Below are 10,181 nucleotides of genomic sequence, written 5' to 3'. Positions count from 1 at the left end.
GAAGAAGAAGGCTATGGCGGAACTCCCACAGAGGCCAGCAGGTGGATGAGGAGAGACCCGAGGCGGCCGCCGGTCTGAGTGTCAGGTGAACTGAACTTCAGGTAAGAAGTTATGACCTGCAGTCTATCTGGGTCAGATATAAACCAAGTTTAGGTGTAGTTTATTTTCGTTGTGCTGACTTTTTACAGTCGGTTACAATAACTCCTACTGTGTACTAGCTAGCATGACCGGTGTTTCAGATCAACTGCCGTTGGTCGAACAGATGTGTGGCAGTCTTGCGTTTCAGGAGCTGCTACTGACAAACCAGCAAAAAAAAACGCCAAATGTGTCATCTGTGACACTTGTTAGTTTATCTCAAACACACTCCGTCAGTCTTGATGCTGTTGAACAACAAAATGTTTAAAAATGTTGTGAGTTTACCTGGTGATATCCTCATGCGCGACGCGATCGCGAAAACAGCAAACAATTAACACCACGCCGATGTTGTTCACAGGACAGCGAGAGTAAACGATCGGGAGACTCTTGTCGTCGTTATCGTCCCCCTCACACGTTTTATTTCTCCGGTTTCAGTGTTTTTGCTTCACAACCAAAGCGTGCAGTTTACTTTGTGTGCACTAACATGGACTCGAGTCAGCCAGCGCCACCTCTGGCCAAGTGCCACAGCCTACAGCCAGATCAACTTGTGACACACATCTGCACCACGTTTGAATTCGTTTCATGCACAATACATTTGTACCTTTCAATTGTGTCTGTTTGTTTTGTGCGTCATGCAAATAAACCTTTGAAATGAATGAAATGATATCATGTATTTATTATTGGCCTACATTTGTACAAAATTCCAAATTATATACACAAAGTCATAGAAATCACCACTCCAATTGGTCATCATGATTTTAATATTCTCTTTTTTCATAACAATGAAATACGCCTTGCACAAATATGACACATCAATGGTTCATTAGTGTTGTCACATCACATTCTGTAAGCATCTTCTGTCTGTGTCCTTTCTCTGGAAATGAATATTTCCAGCCAATATAGGCAATCCATCAACATGGCTGGAGAGTTGGTAGTTACTCTGTATAAGTGTGGTTAATCTAATGAACATTTGTAAGGAGATGGCAGTTACTGTGAATTTACAGCAGTTACACAGTGATTAGTAATAAACAGAGCCAGTGAGAGTGAGTGGATTTAAGAAAGTCAGTGACTCAGGTGTGTCATCTGTTTTTGGGACTGGAGGAGACGTAGAAATCTTTTGTTTTAAATCTTAGTTAGGAAGATTCCTGTTTTAAAACAAGCACTTTTTGTGAGAAATGCAAGAAGTACATCTGTAGAAAGCACACAATTACATTCTGTCCATCATGTGGACAAAATTGAAAATGTTGAACATTGAAAAACTGAGAACGTTGGGCAAGTTCAAAAGAAATGTGTTTGTAAGAACGAAAAACCTTTACCAAATTGTTCCTAAAATAGTTATGGAAAGTCTAACTGTTGTATGTCTGCGTTCCACATGTTGATCTAATGGAAAATAAAGTTGCTATTGTTTTATTGCAGTTTTTTGACAATTCTGAGTGGATTTACACAGTACGGGCCAAAATGACCCGCAACAAAATCAATATCATTTTTTTGTTTTTCAACATAATATAAGGCTTAAGTTCCAAAACTTGCATATGATCTTCAATTTTTAGCAGATCCAATATCACATAGCAGCTGGAGCAGTCTCAAATGGAGGTCAGTCCACTGCTGCCACCTGTGGCCAAGTACCATAACCTACTACTAGATTAACTTGTGACACATCTGCACCTGCTGCTATGATCACATTGAGTAGAGGCTGAGTGGCTGCACTTACACCTGGTACATCCAAATCTACCCACAAACATGTTGAAAGATGCAATCCCAGCAATGTGGATTGTCAACACTAAAAACAATCAGTAAGCAAAGACAACAGGGATCAATTTTTTCTGTTTATTTAGCACCCACAACATTTGTAGTCGCCTTCTGCACAGGGGAAGTCCACACACACTGTGTGGTACCACTTTCCGCAGAAGGTGCATTCAATCTGCAAGATTGAATGAGATTGTCAGGGTCATTGTCTGACTGTTTGTTACTAATCACCTGCTGTACATTCACAGTAACTGCCATCTCCTTACAAATGTTTATTAGATTGACCACACTTATACAGACTGTATATAACAACCAACTCTAAAATGTTTGTTCGCAGAGAAAAGACACAGGCAGACTACGCTAACGACATGTGATGTTACAACACTAGTGAAATATTAGTGTCATTTCATTCATTTCAAAGGTTTATTTGCATGACGCACAAAACAAACAGACACAATTGAAAGGTACAAATGTATTGTGCATGAAACGAATTCAAACGTGGTGCAGATGTGTGTCACAAGTTGATCTGGCTGTAGGCTGTGGCACTTGGCCAGAGGTGGCGCTGGTTGACTCGAGTCCATGTTAGTGCACACAAAGTAAACTGCACGCTTTGGTTGTGAAGCAAAAACACTGAAACCGGAGAAATAAAACGTGCGAGGGGGACGATAACGACAACAAGAGTCTCCCGATCGTTTACTCTCGCTGTCCTGTGAACAACATCGGCGTGGTGTTAATTGTTTGCTGTTTTCGCGATCGCGTCGCACATGAGGATATCACCAGGTAAACTCACAACATTTTTAAACATTTTGTTGTTCAACAGCATCAAGACTGACGGAGTGTGTTTGAGATGAACTAACAAGTGTCACAGATGACACATTTGGCGGTTTTTTTTGCTGGTTTGTCAGTAGCAGCTCCTGAAACGCAAGACTGCCACACATCTGTTCGACCAACGGCAGTTGATCTAAACGCCAGTTGATCTGGAACACCGGGTTTCTATATAGCTGGGTGGGTGCTTTGATGTTACTGATAGTGAACTTTATTTTATTCATAAGGTTAGTTAGAGTTGCCAACCCTCCCGTATTCACAGAAAATATTACGCATGTCGTATTGAGCTGAAAAGGAACAGTTTGTCCCGGACATGAGCTACAATGAAAAAGACAAAGCTGGAGTTATTCTGTGTCTTTGCTGCACAGCTGCTGCCTCTTCTCCTCTCATTCTCTCCCCTCCCTCTCCTGTTGCTACTTCAATCATGAAACTGATCAATGATCAGCTGATCGGCTTTTCTCTCTTGTTTATTTATCACTCACTTTGCGCCAGAAAGAGGAAACCGTCGGATGTCGCACTAAACAACAGCAGCACGTTTAAGCTTGATCAGCTGTTGTTAGAATTTATTTAATATTAATTTCTAGTATCAGCTGATGTTTGCTGGAGCCACAGCTGTAAAGCTGCTGGTCATGATATCGGTTTGGTTATCTGGTGAGAGGGAAACATGGTAGCAGGGGCGATTCTAGGGTCAGAGCTTTGGGGGTGCTGAGCACCCAGAGAGCTGTTCGGCCAGGCAAGATCAACTTTACTCATCACGATGAGACGTCTTCCCTGTCTCTGTCAGTCCCTGCATCCCTACATGTCTCCAGTTGTCCCGAGTTCTCTCTGTCTGTCTCCTCGGTGCATTTAAACCCCTGTACCTCCCTGTCCTCATCGTCTGTTGTCCTCGTCTCTGTTATCAGTCATCATAATTTTACCATCTCTGTGCAAGTCTGCAAATTTCTTTAGTAAATCATAAGATTCTTAAATTCATCAAGTCTCTCTGTGCCTGGGTCCTCGTCACGATACATGACATCACTGTTTTGCAACTTTGCCTATTGTACAATGTATGAAAAGATCTTTACTGCAGGTACTACTATGGAAACCACATGTTCATCTAATAAAAGATGTATATTTGTCCGCAGGCTACGGACAATTTTAAGTTTTACATTTTAAATATGCTATATAAAATTCAACGGGAGCAACAGGACGGTCAGATGTCGCTGATTTTACTACAGTGTAGGACGGGTTGTAGGCAGGGCCATTTACCATTTACCATAACTGTGCAGGGGCGGGTCTAGCAAAGTTTTGCCAGGGGGCCAGGTAGGGCATTAACATGGAAGGGGGGCACAAAGAAATACTTTTCTTTCTTATTCTCATTTAAAATGTTTAGCTTTTATTAAATTATTGTCTGAATTTTACAACCAAAGTTTTTATCTGATGTAAAATGTATAGAAATCATAAATTTACCAACAAGACAGTGTACATCACTGTCACAACAGCATCTGTTTTCATTCAAAGGCTTTATGGCTTTTCCTGTAATACCTGGTGGGCTGGTCTCTTGTCAAAATGCCTGGGTCGATTTTTTGTCCCAGTCCAGCCCTGCCTACAACCCGTCCTACTCTGTAGTAAAATCAGCGACATCTGACCGGCCTGTTGCTCCCGTTGAATTTTATATAACATATTTAAAATGTAAAACTTAAAATTGTCCACTGAGAGAGGACTTTTTATTAGTGATCTTAACAGTATTTTTTTTCATATTAATTTAATTTGTTCATCTAATTGAATATAATCTATTTGTATATGATTGTCAGTCCAAAGAGGAAGAGAGGAAAGAGGGGAACGTGAGGAGAAAGTACAAGGTCAGGAAGAGGCAGGTAAGAAAACAGACAAGGAAAAGTGACAGGCAAAACAGAAACCGTTCAACTGCTTGAGTGAGTTGACTACCAAAAAGTGATAGACAGATTTGCCAGTCAAGGTGAGGCGACATGGGTTAAAATAAAATTTTAAAAAAATCTACAGAGCCATAGTAGTATCTGCAGTAAAGATCTTTTCATACATTGTACCATAGGCAAAGTTGCAAAACAGTGATGTCATGTATCGTGACGAGGACCCAGGCACAGAGAGACTTGATGAATTTAAGAATCTTATGATTTACTAAAGAAATTTGCAGACTTGCACAGAGATGGTAAAATTATGATGACTGATAACAGAGACGAGGACAACAGACGATGAGGACAGGGAGGTACAGGGGTTTAAATGCACTGAGGAGACAGACAGAGAGAACTCGGGACAACTGGAGACATGTAGGGATGCAGGGACTGACAGAGACAGGGAAGACGTCTCATCGTGATGAGTAAAGTTGATCTTGCCTGGCTGAGCAGCTCTCTGGATGCTCAGCACCCCCAAAGCTCTGATCCTAGAATCGCCCCTGCTACCATCAACCCAACATACTACACAAATGCACGGCAACGCCTTGAAGTCATTCTGTTGTTGCCAAAGAACTGATGAGAAAGATGTTTGACGAGCTTAATCTATGTGTTAGCCAGTAGTTTGTGTAGGAGTCATATGAGCTGTTCCTTTTTTGATTAAGTGGGTTGGTTTAAATGCACTCACTGTATTGGTACACGGGTGTGGGGCGTGACTCATGGGTGTGTTAGGTGATAAATGTGGTTGCACTCACCTGTTCACGGCACCTGATGTTGATGAGCAGAAAGGTAGGGTGAGCATGAGGCGAAACCTTCTGTTGACTGCAGCTTGAGCGCAGTTATGCAATAGGCCAATGTTGTAATTTGGCATAGTAAATGGTGCAGTTATTTGTGCAGTCTGTGCATTTGTTTAAGGTTTGAGCCCGTGTGCCGATTTGTATAGTGGACAGTTGTGTGTGGAATAAAAGTAGCAAATAGTACAGAGGTGTATCTCATGTGTTTACTGTTGCGCGTCATCTGTGTCCTCATGTTTAGCCTGCCGCGGCCGTTGGTTGGAGGAGCCGCAATAGTTTGGATATAGAGAATGCTGGTGGCATGAATGAAAACTTTGAAGCTTCGTCCAGCGATGAAATTGAAATCATAATAAGGAGGGATTCTTCTATCAGGTGGAAAGATGAATTAACAACAGCAAAATTACAATATGTAATATGTATTTGTAAAGAAATATTATAGACAGTTTTGAAAGATATAGATAGATCTGTAAAGATGTCAAGCAGCTTCTAGATGCTTAAAGGAAGCAGTAAGGTCAGTTTCCATTCTGGGTTTTCAGCATTAATAAAGAAACCTGCAACAAGGTGAGTAATGTTTGAGGTCCAAAAGAAATCAACACAGACATTTTTGACAGTGCTTTTCTACCTGAACATTCAAAGCGCTCTGTACAGGTTGCCTCATTCACACCTGTTCATAGAAGCCCTTTTTCTGTGCTTTCTATCTAACATTCACACACATTCATACTCTGATGAATGCATCAGAGAGTGACTTGGGGTTAATGTCTTGCCCAAGGACAGTTAGCATGCAGTCTGGAGCAGCCAGGGATCGACCCAAAAACCATCTGATTAGTAGATGACCTGCTCCACCTCCTGAGCCACAGCCGCCCCTTTTAGAGGTAAAGAATCAATTAGAAAGTAAGTACAGTAATTTTTTGAGGTGATTTGATTAAAAAAATCATTTTTTGCTTCTAATTACATAATTAAGGTGTAATTACATCTTCCAACAATTGATACATTGTCATAAACGTATCATTTATCTACTAAAAATACATAGGAGCTGGCGTCATGTTGTGGAAGCTGCCATCTTGCCCCCACCATCATACGCTGGCTGAGATGGGCATCGCTGCTCCGCCTTTTCATGTTTTATGTAAGTGGCTTTATACATACATGTATATTTTGGTGATCTCTTTCTCAGTATGTTTTTCTTCTTATGGAAATAAGCAAAGATGAAACCAGTTAATGTTAGGCTCCAGTGTCCTAAAAAATCCCACCTTTCCCCTGATAAACAAATTGATTGCATTCTCACATTGTGTGGGAATTGATGATTAATTACAACTTCGATGAGCCACTTCAAAGAAAGTTTCACCTGCGTGGGCAGCAACGGAAAGTCCAGATGTGCAAACAGAAGGTTTCCACATTAAAATCTCGATATTTTAATCATCTAGGGTAAAATTGTAGTTTTTCATTAACAGGAACACAGTGGAAAGAAACTATATCATTCGGATTGTCTACATTGGAAGGAACTACTTCTTCTTCCGCCTTTCATAGTCATGTGTGAAATACGGCTGTATAAATGTGTGGCAACCTCTGGTGTGCGCACTCACAACAATGGCTGAGCGTAATTAGAGTCATGTGCAGACGTATTTTACATCCACAAACAGCCGAGACGTGGTTTGCGATACATGTGGCAAGAAAGTGAGGTGTTGTGGCAACACCACTAACCTTGTCAAACACCTCAGAGTAAATCATATCACAGAATATGAGGAGCTTATGTTGAGGCGAACTGAAGAGGAGGAGAAGGACAGGTGCTGCTAGGGTGAGACAGACGTCTCTCAGGGAGTCCTTTAATGCTGCAGGCAGGCAAGGTGTTCAAATAGCGCACAACTTCAGTTTTTTTATTTCTATATGATGAACTCTGCATTATTAAGTGATAAGAACAAGTAATCTGATGTCCTGTAATCATTATGACGCTATAATTTGAGATAAAATAAAAGAGTAAAGTTTTTGTACAAAGTATCCGATCAGTATCGTCGATACCTCCCTGAATTTTACTTGGTATCGGACCGGAAAGGAAATCAGTGGTATTGAACATCACTAGTGATCAAACGTCAGGCCAAGCTGGAAGTGATTCCTGTCTTCTCTAACTTCTACAACACTGTCCAATAGAGACACGTGAATGAAATGCAGCGTCATTAAAAACACTGATGATCTTTATTTAAAAATGTAATATATTTACATCTGAATAAACTTTTAGGCATTACGCTGACGGACGGATGGATGGACAATGAATGCTTTCTCGTCCTTCTTGTCATGCACCATGGAAGTGTCTGAGGGGCTTTTCCACTTGGAATCGGGATACTGTGTCCACACTTCAGAGGTGGAGTTTCCAGCATCTCACCTGGGCCTCATCTGCAAACAATCAGCAGGAGGGCTTCTTAAACCAGCGCTGCCTGCTACTCCTCGCCAGTTTGTTCTGCCATCTCCAGTGGTAACTAGGCTTCACCTCTGCTCCAGTTCTGGCTTGCTCCTTCCCTGTGTTTAACCTTGTTTTCCCTGTGTTTAGGTCTCCTCTGCCAACATACTAATCCTACCCTCAAACTCCCTTACCCGTCCTGCAACTTCTTCTCCCTCTGTTGCAGAATTCCCGTTGGATTGTTCCCATCAGGAGCCAGGTGTTCAGTCTCTCGATAGCTTTTCCTCTGGTTCCTGCTCTCTGCTGACACTCCTAGCTCGAGCCACGTTCTCCATTCCCTCTCTTTAAGCAAAGTCTCATAAATAGTTTAACCATGTGCATTGAATCTGCATTTGGGTCTAAGCTTTCTATGGAGGGAAGAAATCATCACAGTGACATCTATTCAATTTTCAATTCAATTTTATTTATAGAGCGCCAAATGACAGCAACAGTCACCTCAAGGCGCTTTATATTGTAAGGTATACTTACAAAAAAAAGCCCAACAATCATATGACCCCCTATGAGCAAGCACTTTGGCGACAGTGGGAAGGAAAAACTCCCTGCTAAAGCTATCCACTAAAGAAAGAGAAATATATTTTTGTTTCATTTTTTATTTGTCTTCTTCTTCCTTCTGGGATTTGGAAGCAACAAGTAAAGTATGCATATTATACACAAAAGCAGACTTAAATGATCTGACACATGCAAAATGTAGCCAATTGTTATCATTTTATTATCATTTATTATCATCTACCCTGTGTTCTCAAAACGAACACAGGGTAGAGAGATGATGGAGGAAATGAAAAAGAAGAGATTAAAGGACAGGTAGAGGGGGGGGGTGGAGGGAAAAAGGAGGGATAGATAAAAAGAAGGAAAGAGACAGGGCAGAGAAAACCCCAACAATCACATGACCCCCTTTGAGCAAGCACTTTGGCGACAGTGGGAAGGAAAAACTCCCTTTTAACAGGAAGAAACCTCCAGCAGAACCAGGCTCAGGGAGGGGCGGCCATCTGCTGCGACCGGTTGGGGAGGGGCAAGGAAAACAGGATAAAGACAGACAGAGGTTAACGAGTACAATTCAGTGCAGAGAGGTCTATTAAACATAGTGGGTGAAGAAGAAACACCCAGTGCATCATGGGAATCCCCCGGCAGCCTAATGCTGGGCATACACTGTGCGATTTTTGGCCCATTTTGAGCCAATTTTTCAGTCGTGCGACCGTTTGGAGGATCGTGTGTCGTGCATCGTCTATATGGGGTAACGAGAAGCGATTAACACTTCTCGACCAGCTCCCGATCATCAATCGTTTGCTGGTAAGAAAATCAAACCTGTTTGAAGTCCTGTCGGTTGTCCTGAGGGCGTCACCGCAGCGTCTTACACTGCGCACGCGCAAACGCAGAAATGAGAGTGAAAAGACTCACCCCTGCGAGTCAATCGTACAGTTTGAGCAGGAGCTGAATAACGCGACTGAAAAAATCGCAGCACAGTGTATGCCCAGCTTATTGCAGCATGGAGGATTCAGGGTCACCTGAGTAGGCCATCAGCCTTCTAAAAGGATACTGAAGAAACCCGTCGAAAGAGTGTTAGTCTTCATCACTGCTGCTGCTGGACTCAATTGAACACCTCCGAAATTTGCACACAGGCAAGTATTCCTCTTCTTCCTCAAAATCCTCTCGGGAACACTTCCTCGAGCCTCCAGCTTCATGGTTGCCAAGCTCTTCGTGTGCATCTTCAAAAAGTTCATCACTGCTGCTCTCAGAGTGGTCGTACACAGCTGAGCTGGTCCCCGAATCAGAGTGTGCAAGCCTGGATTTTTTGCTATCACGCTCTTCTTCGTCAACATCTTCCTCTCTGGACCTTTTCGTGGATCCACCGGGCTGCGGTTCTTCTTCTGTTGACTGCTCATTGATGTCCTCATCAGCAATATTACCAACACGAGGACAGCCCTCGCCATCAGAAGCAGAGAAGAAGTCAGAGTCATCATCAGAAAACTCCTCGCTCCGTCTGATTCTTTTGTATGGTTCCACATCTTCTTCATCCATCTCTCTAGACCTCCTCCTGGATACACCTGGCTGAGGGTCCTCTTCTGGGATGTGCTGGTCAACATCCACACAGTCTTCAAATGCCTCATCCGAATCCTCATTTTCAATGCCAACAACAACCACAGCATTATGATCCTCATGCTGTTCATTGTTGACAGCATTGGCATTAAATTCCCTTACATTAATATTTTGAACGATGACATTGTTGTCATCGTCATCATCATCGTCATCGTCAGTGTCAGTGTCACCGTAAAGGTAATTGTCATATTGTTCCAGTACTGAAGTTACTAGCCTATCCACAAACAAACA

The 10,181-nt window shown here is 42.2% G+C and overlaps 1 long non-coding RNA gene across 3 annotated transcripts in view; it reads left to right on the top strand.

The window, feature by feature from the left end:
• Positions 1 to 10,181, top strand: part of LOC135932166 (uncharacterized) — a 30,419-nt gene continuing 20,238 nt past the window's right edge. The window contains exons 1-4 of one of the 3 annotated variants that reach the window (XR_010573304.1): positions 1 to 101; positions 6,177 to 6,279; positions 6,438 to 6,530; positions 7,638 to 7,871. This is a non-coding gene — a long non-coding RNA (uncharacterized LOC135932166). Of the gene's footprint in view, positions 102 to 6,176; positions 6,299 to 6,437; positions 6,531 to 7,637; positions 7,872 to 10,181 lie in introns of all 3 variants that reach the window. The other 2 variants (XR_010573306.1, XR_010573305.1) reach the window with 2 other exon arrangements.

The sequence above is a fragment of the Pelmatolapia mariae genome, linkage group LG17 (assembly GCF_036321145.2).
Source record: "Pelmatolapia mariae isolate MD_Pm_ZW linkage group LG17, Pm_UMD_F_2, whole genome shotgun sequence".
In the NCBI taxonomy this organism is placed as follows: domain Eukaryota; kingdom Metazoa; phylum Chordata; class Actinopteri; order Cichliformes; family Cichlidae; genus Pelmatolapia; species Pelmatolapia mariae.
This window is presented reverse-complemented; position numbering and strand designations above follow the sequence as displayed.